Raw genomic sequence first — 17,126 nt, forward strand, 5'->3', positions numbered from 1 at the left:
CTTTGGCAAAAGAAGAGTATGGTTTGCACAGCATGGTATCGGGTTAATTCACAATAAATAGACTATCTCTTTTGCAAGTTAATTATTGTAGAATTATTAATAAATTGGAAAGGTAGGTATACCACTAGTTTTGAACTGCAACTTGATTGGCAAAAATGCAGTTAATTCCTCTCTCTCACCCCCACAGAATGTTGATTTTGCAGTCACAGTGAAAGTCAGATGTCTGTGATTTTTGCTGACAACAGAGGAAAAGTATCTTGAATGGTCCTTTAATGGACAGTTAAGATGATCTAACACTATCGCAGGTGCAGGGGCTAACTGGAAATCCTCACCTAATCCCGCCAGCTTAGAGACACCACAAGGTTCTCTGCTGATAAACTACTCATGGCACACATCTTTAGAGATATTTATTTCTACATTAGAGATTTTTGTCAACATGAGAAACTTCTATTGGCGAGATTGACTCCATGTTTAATGAAAGGGAAGTGAGAAAATCGTCTTTATTAAGTGGGTTGAAAAAGCTGTGGCCTGTTCTTTTTTACTTTTCTATAGCATGTTCATTGAGATTTTCCCTCGGATGGCTGCCTTTCCACAGATGCCTGTTCAAATAATCCCAGCTAGCAGCCATACAGCATTTTTAAAAGTGAGCCGACTGTAAAATAAAGGTCATATTTTGTCAATTCACCATAATACCCTTGTGCCTTTGAAGATGCATACTCGATTGTCCTTAGAAGGCCAAATAATATTATATCCATTGATCCAGCTTTTCTGATAGTGGGATCAAAAATGTCTCAAAACCGCATTAGGACGTTTTGTGTGTGAAAGGAAAGGAGAAATGGAAGAAGTGTTTACTGCATTCCGTAGTAGGGGTTCACTTTGACATTTGCATTAAGATGAATTAATTGATCACAAGAAGCTCTTAAGATAAGTAATGATAGTAAAACACATGAAGGTCTCGTAAATAATACAAGATCACAGAGTGGTATGCAAATGACCCCATGTAAGACATAATATGAATGAAGTCCCGGCAGGAAATGCAGAAGATAATCAGGCAGTAAAAATCAGGGGATGATACAACTTATTAATGGAGATGATTCTTTTCGCCTGTTTACTTTCCCTGAGAAGTTAACAACTGGTAGCCATTAGCCTCTCCCCTGCCCATTCACTGTCTTGGTGTGGAGGGGGGTAACAAAGATAAGGGAAAGGCAGATCTTTAGTGCTAAATGAACCTTATCTCTCCACAGAGAACTGCATCTTGCAGGATATGTTGTGTTATCTTTATAAAATGGTCATTTAGTGATAATATCTTTCAGCGTGCACTTGTGAGAAAGGCTTTCTAGTTATGTTATGGATCATTTTTACCAATTTTTTGTAACATGCTTAATTACAACAGGGAGAAAAGGTTAATGAAATTCCATTTTCATAATCCAAAAAAAAAAGAGAGATTTTAAACATTAGATAATGTCTACCACAACTTTTTTGAGAGAAAAAATTACTCATATGTAGGCGTTTCATGGTTATAGTCATAAATAAAATTATTTATGAGGTATGCAACACATAGGCATTAAATTAGTCTTAATAATAATTGCAGCTGAATGATTCATATATTTTGGTCTTCTTTGAATTATAAGTGTATGTAATTATAATCAAGGTTCTTTTGATTTAAGATGAGCCATGTATCTCAGAATAGTTGTGTATGATGTAAAAGAAGCTAATCATATTAAAATTCAAGGGTCGTGGTTTTTACTAGATAATTTACATTGAATCGGAAGCAATTTGTCGTTTCAAACCTTTCCCTTCTTTGCAGTGTGGGGTCTACACTCTAGAATGCTAATAAGTAACATGGCATTTTAAGAAATTATTTATAGTACAAAGAAAAAAGACAGACTGAGAGTTGTCAGAAGTGATATTTTTGAACAGTTTTCAGAAAATATATGCATCCATAAGCTAAGTTTTAGAAATTACATTCTCATTACATTGCTGATTAGGTTTTTTTTTGGTGTTAATACATTTACAATTTCTTTTCTTTTTCTAAGTTAAGTAGCAAGTCTTTCATTGCACATATATAAGATATGACAAATGGCTACATGACCTGCATTGAACAAACTATAAGCAGACTTCAACATCAAAGAGATGTGTGAAACACCTGACACAGTTGTGAGCACATCAACCTTCTCTTTACAAAACCACTTTACATGGTACAAGTGCACAGTCTTACAACACCTCTCCAGGACAGAATGCTAAAAAATGTAGCTTCTATCTCCGATTTTATCTACAATGAGATGTTCCCAGGTTTTTGGTGAGGAGAGATGATCTGTTTAGTTATATAGGTTGGATGTGCAGCTGAAGTTTGGATGGTATAGATAATAGATTCTTGTTATCACCTACCTACTAATGTGCTAGATCTTTCCCAGGGGCTTTGTTGTTGTCTTATGAAGTACATAATACTATTAGTAACTGGACAAATTATCAGCTCATTGTGGCATTTGTAGAACAAGGCTCTACCAGTTAAAGTCACACCTTACCCTGCAGAGCAAAGAAACATCTGATGAAGAAAAGATTCAATATCTCACTATGCTTCTTTATGTCAAGCTGATGGCTTCATTTCTTAACATCTGGCAAGTTATGTCATAAGAACCTCAGAAATATGAATGTTTAAAACATTAAAGAGTATAGCCAAATGCACTTGGCTTAGAGTCCTGTGGTGTACAAGAAGAGATGGCTAATAGTGCAGCTGATGTACTAAGACCTCAACTCGCTGAGACTTTTGGAGGGAAAACTGCAATTTACTGCACACATGGTGCAGCATACTGTGATACAAGAACTGAGCACCTGGGTTATCTCTGGCAACCCTAATGAAAATTGATTTGGAAAAAATCCCCCCTGAAAGAAAAAATGTAATTTGAAATTACTATCTCTCTGCTGCCTCTTCCAAGGAAAATCTGAGAGCTAATTCAATCAAAGTTTGCTTGTGATGAACAGCTCTTACACAGGTTTAATGACATGGGTCAGGTAGTGTATAACATCAGTTGCTGAAGAGTGGTTTAAATTCCAACAAAAGTTACTCTTGATGGATCTGAATGTCAAAAGCCTGTGAACGGATGTCCTATCTGGTTGTCCAACCATCTGTGAGTTGTAACACAATCTCAGGAAGTTCCCCAATTCCCTCACTACCAATGGGTCAGCCTAAATACCAGTTAGGATGCCACATTAATCAACGTTTCTAATCTGTCCAGGAGATCTGCAAATCCAGCATGCAAGCTACCAGGTTGTTTGCTGTGAAAGAGATGTATGAGGATGGAAAAATGAGATTTTAATAAATATTCTGATAAATGAGGGGGGTATCCTATTTACTTTTGTTTTTGTTTGCCGTAGTTGTTTACTGTTGCCAAGGTTATGTTCTGGGAAATTTGCAATATTTCAAGCATTAATCATAATCATTTTTTTACCATGGGAACCCTTATCCTCAGATGTAATTAAATTGTACCTTTTAGACTAATTTCTTAATTTTGTGGGAGAATTTGCTCATCCTTTGAAAATTTATGCTATGTTGATTAGAAGAAATAAAAATCCACTGATTCATCATAATAATTTTCTTTGAAGTCAACCAAAAAGTATATAAAATCAAGAAATGATACCTACAATTATTCACAAAGAGCATTTCACATCTGAGTTGTTGTTACATTTCAGTAGGTATTTAAAACATGATCATCTAGGCTATAAGCATCATTCTTTTTTGCCAGAGCTTTCCAAGAACTTTGCAGGGATTATAAATAAGTAGAAACTGTCAACAGCTAGGGGTCTGGAGAGTTAGTTTTTATGTAAGTTCAGACTCTGAAGAAGGTGTTTTCTGAGACACCTCAGACCACACTGCTGACAAGTTGATCTATTTTTAATGTAATTAAAGCTCTCGTCATGCCATCTAAGACGTTCTCAGAGAATCAGAATTATGAATTATTTATTGGAATTGTAGAAAAGAGATGTTTGCGTTTTTTTCGTACTTAAGTGCAATTCACGGCGATTTCTATGAATGTAAGTGTGTAAGGTGCTAGTAATGGAATACAATATTGAATAAGCTAGCATTTTGATATATACTCAAGTGACAGCCAAGAATATGACTCATATTGTATTGTTTAGCTTTTTGGTTAAAATATCTTTGTTATATCCCTCTTGAAAATGTTAGAATGGACTGATAGTTAAGATAGGGTGTTGACAGCTATAAATTCTTATCAGACAGTCTCCTCCCTAGAAAAGTGCCTCTAAAACCATCAATAGACCATCTTGGTGAGTCCCAATACCTCTGATAAAAAAGACCTAGTGGTCTGTAGCTTGTCTTGATTGGGAAATGTTATGGTGGCTTAAATGTGCATCAGACTGGAAATTTGTTGTCAGTGGCGATCTCAGAATTATTATTTTTTTGTCGTCTTAGATCAGTGTTATGGCTCTTCAATGATAAAAACTTTATAATGGTTGATGTTTATATCTGTGTACTTAATCTAGAACCTCGTTCTAGCCTGGTCACTGGCGACTGTGGAGTGTGAATCGCAATCCTTACAGATGACAGAAATACCTGTGGAGCCTCCATACATGGGTTTTACATGTTTGATTGTTGATCATATTCATGTATCATACTCCAGACCCCTGTCATATTGACCGTTATGAACATATGACTTGTCAGTTGCATACATGTCAACGTCAGTTACTAAGTGGGGACGACTAATTAATTCCATAATATATATGAAGCAGATATTTATATGTATACTTAAAATAATCATCAACAGATATTTGTAGTAAATTAATTAAAAAAGGTGGGGGGATTGCCACACTGTCTAAATCATGTTCAGCGGATCAGAAATTAATTGGAATTGTTAATCAGTGTTTCGGTTAAATTAAGCATAATGAAATCAGAAATTGACAGAACATACACTCTGTCTGCCTTTGAATTGGAACATCATGAATAGAAATGAAATACGCAAACCATTTCTCTTGGGGGTCCTCCTGTCATGACATACATGTATCTATATGCGTTTTGTTGTAATGATTTTTTTTTAGGTGGTAAGATAAGATTTCTACCAAAGATAAACAGAAGGATTAACGTTCCATTTCTGGCACAGTTTGCTGAGTGAATGTTTTGGCATAAAGTGTGTTCGTGGCCTGAGATATGAAAGTTCAAATGTCAATTGGTGTTAGTGTCTCAAAGACACTTGATGTTTTCATTCTCACAATAATAAAAGCAAATTCCCATTTGTGCTATTGTTCCTAAATTTAGTCATTACAATGGAATTTGGTGTGATCTGAAAAGACATTATTTGGCCTTGCTTTGTTTAAAATGCATTCACTGTCTCTGAAAAAAAATGTTCCAGGTTAGTAATCTTAATCTCTCAGATTAAGGATAAGCTAAAATTTTGACCTAAGATGAAGTAATAGTTTAGACAGAGAATTTATTCTGATAAAACTTTAGGTTGCCTCAACCATGACTATATTTAAAATATCTTGACTATATTTAAAATATCTTGTGTGTAATCCAATTTGTATCAGAGTCATTAAAGCGTTCATAATACTTTGTTACATTAAACAGAACAACAAAGGCTTGCAGATGAAGGAAAGAGACCTCTGTTTATTAACGCATATCTGATGAGATTTAAAACGACTGTATTTCCCACCTATCCATTTGAAATAGCCATGTACCTTTGTAAGGCTCATGAGCTATTACACACAAATAATGGCTGCAATAGTTGTGGTGGATCAACTGTGGACCAAAGTGGTCATTTGTTGACCATTGTATGGCCACAGATTGTAGAGTCTGGGGTACAGAGAAGTGTGTCCAGGCAATGAGCTAAGGACTAGACATTGTGGATAGCCATGGTCACTTAATCTAATTGTCATTCCGTTAAGAGATTGAAATGTGTCAATAATAGTATCATATTTCATGTGTCAATTTTTGCAGTTATGAATGATTTGTAAGCCAGGGCATGAAGGAAATTGTCTTTAACATTTAAAGTGCTGTACTTGGTCAATGGTGCGACTGATGAATTGGAATCTGTAAATTGGAGAGCAGAGAGGTCTTTGTTGAAAAGTATTTCTTTTGTGTTTCATATCGAGTTCATCACCACCATTATACAGCATGCTTTCTCTACTGAACATGTATAAGAAGAGATGGCTGGCATGATTTAAGGTGCCACCTGTACATGAAGGGCAGTCCATTTCTCAAGGGCACATAACTCAAAATAAGACAGGCTCTTCCTAGGAAACGGAGAGAACTGTCCTGATGGAATTGAAATATTATCCAAACATAAAACTCCAGGTGTTAGCAGTGTGATACACAACAATGCCATGTCCTTTTGTGTACTGGCCTGGTCTAGGCTCTTGTCACGGTAAATAGTTAGGGTGATTTACACAGGGTTCAGCAATATGATTGTTACCGAATGTTTTACGACCCTATTTCTCAGCAAGATATTGGTGACTTTGCAGTAATTAAAACCCTTTATTCCTGGTCGTTCATTATATGTATATAATGATAAGTACAGAATGTATGGTTCAATAACCTTGCCATAAAAAGTATTTCTAGTGCTAATTGTATGTAATGAGCTTAAAGGTCCAGAAAGAGAGATGTATATCTGGTTTTTACTTATAGATATCATTTACTTGACATGTTTTGAAAACAAGTTGTTTGTCAGCTAGAAATCAATTTCAGCTTGACATTTTACAATATGTGACAAATTCCTTTGGGTGTATCGTAAAACACATCTGTGATCCAGATCAGAGAGCTTTATTGAATTATCAGCATGAGTAAAGTGAAAATGACCTATGGACAACAAATGACCACAGTGTTGAGCTGATACACACCTGCCACAATGCGTACCTGAGGGACATTTGTCAGAGAGTCCTTGGGGGGCATCTACAAAGGTGGGTCTGCAAACTGTATCAATGTTTTAACCTTGGGGACCACATGTTACATTGTTAGTGACCCAGATTTGCAATACATCTTTTAATCTAGGGCTATGATGACATGACATTATTCAATATCCGCTGCTTAATCTATCACACATTCCATCTCCATATTAAAATCTCTCTGGCGAGATTTTAGAAATCTTTGAGAACAAATGTTGAAGACTGGTGAAAGTGAAGGTCTCCCTTTCTGTTTGCTAGAGTTTGCCAGGTTGCAGTAAGAGGGCTGGGTTGATAGACTGAGAAAGCTTTGACATTGCTGTGTTAAAGGGGAGATGAGATGGAAAGTTTGCTGGCCAGATCGCTCTTTAGGAAGATAGCTGTATTTAATTTTGTCATTATCAAAATTGGTTTATCTCCGTTGGGACTCCAGATCGGGCTTCAGAGGAATGTTCCATTGATTTTCCTCCAGGTGTACAGCTAGAGAAAAGGGAAGCCCCAAAGTGTCTTGTTTAAGCATTTGTTCTCGCCAGGTCTCAGCTATGTAAAATTACCTGGTAATGTCCAGCAGAATAAAAACTTGACTTACCGAAAATCATTTAAATACACTCTGTCTGTCAGGCAGTGATACACCTGGGGGGCCATCGAAGAGAACTGTAATTCATCATCAAACTTTAAAATGTTTGTTTTTCAGTACTCAAACCTTTTTCAGATGGTGCCCTATATCATAGCTGGAGAGCCTTATCGGGTGATTAATTCAGAAATCTCATGAAAATGGAGTTGGAGAGCACTGATTGAAAAATGTTTTACAGTTTAATTACAAGAAAATATTTCAGACGACCTGCAAAGATATTGATTCAAAGAGGGCAGTATTGATACTCATGAACCTTGATTTCTTGCAAATCTCTCCCTGAAAGGACCCTAGTGAACTTTGTGTAGATTAGCTATAGATTTTTCAATAAACAAATGTATGAAAATAACTGTATAAAAACAGATCCCACTTACCTTTTCTTGTGTAAATTAGAAGACATTGTTAATAGATGATTAAGCATTTGATCTGATGGTATGCTAGACTGATATTAAATTTACTGATCTTTATAGAGTATTGAAGTAGCCTGCTCTTTCTGATACTGAGTTATAAGTTGTGCAGAAAAGGCGGTCAATATTCCATATAAGCAGACGTGTGGCTTTATTAATTGCTGGAAGACCTTGCAGAAGAAAGGATAATAAAAGTGTGAAGCATAAGAACTCGACGTTCTATGAAACAATTTCCTTTCTCTTGAAAATTGTTGACATAGATATTGTCCAGATAAAAGACACCTCTCTTTTGATTTTGAAGATTGAAAATCAGCAAAAAGTAGAACAAATAATTAGTAAGAAGAAAGATGAAGGTGTCTGATAATTTACAGAGATTCTGTATGGGTGCAGTATTGTAGTACAACTACATGTATGATCTGTACTTAGTCTGTCAGCTGTTACTAGTTTGGATGGTTTTCAGTTAATTGTTCTGCTGAGAGAAAGCAAGGGTCTGGTCCATCTTTTGCTGTCTGTCTTCCTGTGATAGACCAGATGTTAAGTTTGGAATATTTTTACATCTTCTAATACCTCAGCAAGCTGTTGTATATATTATTCATGGGCTGTAATCAAAAGTTTTTATCAATTGGAATTATCTAGTCAATTATGTAAAGGCTTTGGGGAAAATGTTTTTATTAAAAAAATTAATTGGATAGTAAGTACACAGAATTTTTTCATCAATTTTTTTATTTTGTCAGTTTTCCTCCTGAATTTTTAAAAATTGTTTCCTCGTGCCTATTTCAGACCTATACACATAAAGATGTTTTATATCTGACCAGCCATGAAATATCCTCTATAGGCAGAGTTATCTTTCCTTTCAATCTTAATGGAATTTTCCATGGCCCATCAAAATCTCATGATTTCAATAATTTAAAATATCAGGGTGTACTAACCACTGCTGCTGAAAAAAGTATAAGGCACTGTTCTCTCAGCTATCCTTTATCTAGATCCTCATCATTCCCCTCTTTTGACCCATATCAGCAATGATTTATTAAAGTTGACATTTTGGGAGTCAATATCTTCATAAACATCTATATATTTTTCAGCTTTCATCCATCAGACCTATCTAAACAGACAGAAACTTGCTAAACCATTAGCCTTGAAGTTCATTTCTTTTGCCCGACTAACTAGAAGTAATTAATTAAGAAAGAGTGTAAAAAAGTGTTGATTATAGTCCTTAGAAATACTAAACTTTGCATGTTCATGTAGTTATGTGAATTGCTGATGGCAGACATTTACGTTGCAATCAATAATTTAGTTATTACAGTAAATAAATGTTGAAGTGAAAATTAATTAAGAACTTACATGCTTGGCAATTATGAGTCACACACAGAAAAAGAGAAAGGTGTTTTGGAAAATGAATGCATATTAGGTCATAGTTGATTGTTAATGACACTCTCAAGTTGACAGAATGGCAGAGAGGGATAATCTTTGCCTTTGATGAGATCAGACAAAAATAGACTTTCGAAATACATCATTGAGTGAATTAATGTCAAAGAAAACTAGTAAAGTGTATTTACATGGTGCTTTAAGTATATTCCTTCTGCTTCAATTGGCTTCAGAAAACACAAATACATAAGCGGCCAACAAATTTTTGTGCTCTCAGAATTAGCCAGCAGAATTTCCACTTGAAATGAAATTGGATTAGAAAAGTACTTGACAGATTGAGGTTCTTGTAGAAGGTTTTAGAATCACTTTGATTAGATTGGCAGAATAGAATCTGGGAAAGAATTCCCTATTGTTAAGGAACCAAAACAAAAAAAAATACACTCATGAACACAGAAGGATGAGACTTAAAAAATTGGCAATGGCTCTAGAAACACGTACTTCCTGAAAGTTGTTGAAAAGTAGAAGTTAAAAAGCAATGCTTTTGTGTATACATTAGAAAATGGAATACCGTTCATCAGTTATTTTGAAGAGTGCATTATTTCCTGTAGATTTGTTTACATGTCTGACTGAGGAATTTTAAAGTTTTCCATTGATCAAGATTTGGGTCAATTTTTTCGAGGCAGGTCATTTTTGCTAGACACAGAGCACTTACCAGTATGGCACCACAAATCTGTTATTAGCATTATAATTAACAATTTTTTTTAACAATCAATGGATAGACTTTGACTTCAAGAAAAGAGTTACATCTATTGTTGAAAAATTTTTGGAGACCTTGTTTGAAAATGTTTAAATTTCATGTAGTTTGTAGAAAGATCTTGATTGAAAAAAATATCATAATCTTTAAAACTTATTGATTTAATAGACCATGTGTACACAGTTTTTTCACTTTATTAGAAAAATAAAGCCTCAAATTGTAAAATCCAATTGTAGGTCGTGTTTGCTCTGTTTACCCTTCATGTTTGCAAACGGACATAAACTCTCTTTTATACTGACAACAGTGGTCAAACAATCTGTCTGCTTAGGCCAGCTGTTTTTATAGGACTAGGACCTTGGAAGTTGTTTATAAATTTAAAATCTTTTGATGGAACCAAGCTATAAAGAAGATTTGAGGGTGAACACAGGAGAAAAACAAACAAGATGCTATTTGATTTCTTTAGAAAATTACTGTTTAATTTTTATATTACACCATCAGTAATTGATATATAACCATGGGTCAAGTAGGAATAAGGTCTATAAATATTGATTACATTTATCTTGTTAGAAATAATGAATGGATGTAACTTAACTCTGTTAGAATTGAAATAGGATCTATGCTCATACACGCACAACAGGTACCAAGAATTAACTGCTAGGATCTGCATTGTGTCATCTTCAAAGAATACAATATTAATCACCAAATAAAAATTTTATGTAGGGCTGGTATCCAAGTGTGAAGTTTCAAGGGTTATAGTCTATTGTTTTTCCTGAAATGGAGATCTGCTGCATGGAACAGATAGTTCATGTTGTGAGCTTATCAGAACGCAGCCATCATGAATCATGTTCCACGTCCAATAAATTCACATATTATCTATTTTTACAAGAGGAAAGTATCACCTTGTGACCAGACAATGACTATTGAAAAGAAATAAAATACAGCAACCACCCCATTTCCCATTGTTTAATGAACTGTTGCTGGGATGAAAACTCGATAGCATTTGGAGTCTTGATAACCTCCTTAGCAAGATGATGAAAGGGATAAGACAAATATTGCATAATCGGGACCAGAATAGAAGGCTGGACCATCTGATAAATAGTGTAAATTTCTGTGTCAGAGTATGGAGAAATGCTACACCTGTTAACTGTTTATTGCATTTTGAAATTTGATTTAAAAAAAAAAAATCATCGAGCAACAATAAAATATCTCTGCCTTCTTTTTTATTAATTCTATATAGGATTTTCCAGGTGCCAGATTTTTGTTTTGGGGTAGTCATTGAGGGAAAATCATGAATTTATGTATTATAGATATTATAACATACTGATCAAGTCACATCTCATTTGGGCAGTACAAAAATATTTCGTTAAGAAATGCTTGAAAAAAAAAATGCATTCAACATATGGATTACTGGAAATAATGAAATGGTACAATGTGGGGATTGTCACATCAGAAGCAGAAGAAAAATGATTGCTCCACACTGTGAAATAATGCATTTGTCAAATGTAACTTTTAAGGACACTCTTGGGAAACAGAGATAAAAATTTCAAAGAGAAAAAAAACGGATTTGGGTGCCTCAGAGGCATTATATTATATGGCCAAAAGCAGGGTGGAATCAAAATAGAATTCATGCATGGGACGTGAGAGAATTTGTGGTGATGAGAAATCTATAAAGTGTTGTATTTCTAGAAATCAGTTTGTATCATTGATCATTTATGAAAAGCAACAGGTGACTGCCATCATGGGATGCAGTACAAAAGAGTTCCACATGTATCTCAGAAATCTTTCTCCTATATGAATGCATATATAGACAATGAAGTGTTGCTATTATAGGCAGCACAATATTGACTTATTGCTGTTTTTTAATTTCTTCAGCAATGAGGCGGAGATGGGGATGATATTATTCCTGAGAGTATGGAACATCGGTAATCATATACCTCCTAATGAGGTGTTAATTTCATTTACTTTTTCCTCCTTTTACAAATATATTGAATGGGAAATCAATTGTAACTCACCGTACCACTAGCGGTGCCTTGCTCTCATTTTATCAGAGAATGTTTGAAAATTGAAGAGCAAATAAAATAATTCTACAGTTTTAATGGTATCACAACTGGGTGTGATCAAAATTGTGTATGAGATTGACTTGTTCAGAGATTGGCCAATATGAAAATAATGTCTTCGCAGTGTAATATTTCTTGTGTTTAGAAATAAAAGAATTATTCTTCAATAGCTGGAGGGTTTTAAGAGTTAATTTATGACAGATAAAATTTGTGAGCCTAATTGCTATTGTAAACAACAGAGCTATTAGTTGTAAATAGATACAACAGATCTTCCCAGGTATGTTGAAAGGGGACCGTCCGAGGGGGGTGGCGTGATAAAGGACGTTGAATAAAAATAAATGGACAATTTTCCTTCATCATTAGTTCATAATATTTCAAACAATTGCCTTCATAGTTTAATCTTACTCTGTGCACATTTAAACAATTGACGACTATTTTGTATGATTCTGTGGCCAGGAAGCAGAAATGTGGGGGAAAAGTGATATGCTTAAATTTGGATCCAGGGTACATTTAAAGTGCTTTTCTGCACATATTTTCAGTTCACAACATAATGATATCATTGAGATTTTTTATACACCTGTGGTCATTTGGAAATGGGTTATTACCTCAGATAACTGCAGTGAAGAAAGGTAATTTGTACCCGATAATGTTCCTTAGTAATGCATATTTCACACTCAAAGAGGACCCAATAATCCGAATGTGAAATTTGTGGCCATGAAAATTTTCCAAAATCTTGAAGCAAAAGTCACTTTTTAAGGACAGAGAATTATATTAATCATGATCATGCATTGATATAAAAATTTAGTGGATTGGTAGTTTTTATATACATGTATATTTAATTATTAAGCAAATATTTGAAAGAAAAATAAATCAACAGATAAATATAAATGATATTTGTTTAGTTCATTTGGCTTGAATTATCTGAAAATCATTAAATATTACTTATGTAGAATTGAGATTTAAATGTCAAGAGGATGTTTTATACATTTCAAATCGTGGAATATTTTTATCCATGCCAATGTCCCATAATTCAAAAGTCTCCCATGTTTTAATACTTTCAAAAGTAAAAAAAAAATGAAAATATTTAGACAAGTTTTTTTTTATCCTTAAACATATGTCCATGTAGAAGAGTTTTTTCATAATCTGATTAAACCAAAATTTGAAAAAAGAATGGGACAGAAAATCCCCTATTTGTTTGGTGATTTTGTTTAGATCATATCAGTTTGAATTTCATTGTTCATATGGGTAGATTAGACATTTTCCTGCCCATGCAGACTCCACGGAACTTTTGTATGAAAATATTTATGTTTGATAAATGTTGGATAGTATTCAAGCTATTACAATACAGCTAGTCAAAATAATGGGGGCCTGTTTTGGAAAAGTCTCCTCAATTATTTGAAATTGGGTAGAAAAATAATCTTACAAAGTTTTCTTTTCATTTTCTCATAGTTGTCAAAAACAAGATGACAAATAAACTTGAATTACCAATTTAGACAATTTTGAGCTATCTCTTAATAAATCAGTTCTATAAATATTGTTATTTTGTTATTCTGTTTCCATGTTCAGAGGATATCACACCACTTTAAAGATTTGGAGTCCAGTTGCTTTTGACAGAAAATTTTTATAACTTGCAATTGATATTATATGAAAAGCTGTAAAATACATATTTTTAAAATACTTTTTCTTTTCCAAATGCAGAAAAAAATAGAATGTTGAGAATATATTTTCAGTAAAATAATTCTTTTTCTGTGGTTGAAATTTTGGGAGTTCTTTTCAATCCAAATTTTACAGCCAGGAATATAAATTCACTGCAAATGTGGTGGTGTCCTAGATTTTTTTTTTCTTAAAAGTTTGCTTTTACCTGCAAATGGGTGTCTTGTGCCTTACATAAGGCCCATCAGTACTGAGGTGATAATTCATGAATGGAGCTGTATGTTTTCTTAATTCTTCCTGTCATTATCTCCCCATTTTCCCAGCAGGAGTTGCTCCCCTTGAGGTCCCAGAAGTTGTGTCACATTAATCTACTGCCTTTCACTATCTTATCATTCCTTGTCATCGACTGATTGTGGGGATGATAAAAATATTTGTCTTTGTCAGTTTGAAGTTGCCCAGGTAGTTTTTTTGAGAGCTAATTGATAGCTAGAAAGCAGAGAGAGTCCTTTTAAGATGGTAAGATAAAAAACACAAGTTAAGGACTCTTCAGACCATAGTTTAGTTATATCATAATATTATAAATACAGAGGAACCCGCAGAGGAGAACAAATTGCCCTTCTGTGAGTTTGCTTTGCTAATTTGACAGTTGACTGGAACTACAATCATGCATGCCTGATCACATATGACCTCACCTGGTAGCCCCTGTTTAAGGTGCAAGGCAGTGCATTGAATTAATAGGTAAATCTGCTCATCTCTAAACATGATTGGCAGGCCCAGGAACAGATGGTAAATTGCGCTCACCTTTGATGAAACCAACAGATACCTTTCAATAAACAGGCAGGAACTGTTTTATCTTTGCTGATTTATGCAGTCAACAAAAAGTATTGAAAAGCCTGTGATAAATCGTATGTTACATGCCCTACTCACATCTTTTGGGCTTCAGCAGCAAGTTAAAATATCTGAGCTATTCTGCTATGCAACAGAGTTTATATAAAATCCTGTGATGGCAAGAAATACCTGTGAAAAAAGTGTACCAGACAGTCAATAAATTGTTCCATTACGTCTAGCAATGTTTTAACAGAAAGGTAAAGAGTTTAAAAACTTTCTCTTTCCCAATATATTGAATCTGCTTTTAGAGGTATAAAGAAATACCTGTAGTTTGATAGAGGAGCCCTAAGTAAATTCTCTCAATACTTGAAGTGACAGTAATTATGATAAACTATACTTTTACTTTTTGAGATGACAAATGTGGGGTTTCAGTTCCAAGAAGGGACAATTTACTATAGAAACCCTGATACTTGTTTTACTTGCCCTACTTAGAAATGGGAGAATAGCATTGAATTTTTCTTTCGTGCACCTTGACAAGGTCATGATTCTGTCTAACAACAGGTGTATGCACCAAGGACCTGAAGATAGATTTCTGATTATACTCCACCCCCTCCTTAAGAGTTTTTGATGGATCTCTTGCAGTGACACACAGTTAACATTACGACTAAATGGGATTCCGTTTATTTTTGCTCAAGTTTTTTTGAAATTTTTTTTCAATGTAAAATTGGTGCTGAATTTATATTAAATGGTAGGAGATTTGAGATAGAACATTGGGCTCATTTTCTTTCTCCAGACATGAACTTTGTTGACTTTGCCTGTGAGTTTATTTCCTGAATGTGTGAGAGAATTTTTTTTGTTCAATAAAAGTGAAGACGAATTGACAGCCCTTCTTGAGCAGACTTAACCTGAATTTTCTCCGTCAAGGGGAGGGATCAATCACTTATTGCTGATATGCTATCTTCATGGCATTGAAAACCACAGAGATAATCCCCCTGCTCACTCTTTAATCGGTATATCATCCAGATTCATTTTACTTCTAATTATTCTTTTTTTCTCTTGTATTTGATCCTGTTCTTACCACAGTCTTAACTCATCTTCAAAGTTTTGATCCCAATTCATGCAAGTGGGTACTTTAAAATATCAAAAAGTCTGCCTTCCCTTCTTAGTCACGGCTGTTGTTCTTGGTGCACAAGGAATTTAGAGTGCATTTGGGAATGTACCTCAAGTTGAACTCTGTAAAAATGAGCCGAATCATAAACTGAAGTTTGAAGTTGAAACAAACATGGTAAAATCACAAATAATTTTCTACTATTTCAGAATTGTTCTAAAATATAACGGACAAGAAATGAAAATGTTGCCAAAAATTTATTTTAACAAATGGATTAATAATTAAGTTGTGAAATGTATGGTGCCATAAAACCATTAAACTAAATGGTAGTGACATGCTTTTAAAGGCAGTGTATATTTCAGAATACCGTTGTCAGGTGCACAATACCCCGTCATTTCTCAAATGGCTCAGGTATCTGATTTTCCATATCTGGCTTATTTATTTGCTGTTCCTGATCAGATTTCATATTCTGATAAAGTTTGCAGATGATTGGGAATTAGGTGGCATATCACTTAGGTGGCAATTATTAATTAGTAAATAAAAATAGGACTTGAAGATGTTATCCATTTGCAGGTGTGGAGTTTATGTAGGTGCATTTGAAGAAATACTGGGAAATAAATATAAGAACAAATGTAAAATTTTGTATTAAAATATAATCAAGATATGATTTAAATTTGTCTTAGCATTATCTGGTATGAAAACCCAATATATAATGTCATCTTTTAGGGCTTTTGAGTTAATTTCCTCTTGCATACTTTGCATGCTCCATGTGATTTTTTATTCTAAAACTCTGATAAGACCCTCTTTATCTAGCAGCAAATTCCTTTCATATGTATATGAAATGCATATTTTTCATATTGAAGTTTTAGATTCGAACCAAATGTCAGCTGATTTGTTGGTGGCTGGCGCCAGGTTGTCATTGAGAAAGATTGGCCTTTGATTTCAGATACAAGGGAAAAATCTCCCCAAAAAACATAGATCAATGATATTCATGTTCCTTCAAGAGTTTTCAGCTTGTCGGGGGAAAATCTAAATTGGAATTTAACAAGAACTCTTGGGAGAAGGAGGAGGAAATGGCTGGTTTTTGAGGCAGGAACTACACCCCCCTTCACTGTAGGTACAAAGAGGATAGTTCAGCAGTTGTGCTTTGCTTACGTGCATCACTAAGAAACCATCGCTACTTTGTCTTTTGAAAATCTGTTACATGGTGGGATCCTTTTGGTAATGGACTTTTTTTGAAGTGGTCTATGATAAATGAAATTGGTTTTACAGAGTTCACCAAGTTTCTGTAGAGTTGAATTTGTTTTGAAATGAAATTGGTAAGATAGGGTTGTCATTGAGAAGCTTATAGCACTTGGCAGTTGTTTGTGTCCAGCCCTTGTACAGGTGTCCATTGTTTGGAACATTAAAATTTTTGCTGATATGAGTTATCAGG

General features: G+C 34.4%; 1 protein-coding gene across 3 annotated transcripts in view; it reads left to right on the forward strand.

Annotated features, from left to right (window-relative positions):
- LOC133184285 (netrin receptor UNC5C-like) overlaps positions 1-17,126 on the forward strand; it is a 73,371-nt gene that overhangs the window by 7,580 nt on the left and 48,665 nt on the right. The gene's annotated exons all lie outside the window — the stretch shown is intronic.

The sequence above is a fragment of the Saccostrea echinata genome, unplaced genomic scaffold (assembly GCF_033153115.1).
Source record: "Saccostrea echinata isolate AGI-Se365-2 ecotype Australia unplaced genomic scaffold, CSIRO_AGI_Sech_v1 ptg000010l, whole genome shotgun sequence".
Lineage (NCBI taxonomy): Eukaryota > Metazoa > Mollusca > Bivalvia > Ostreida > Ostreidae > Saccostrea > Saccostrea echinata.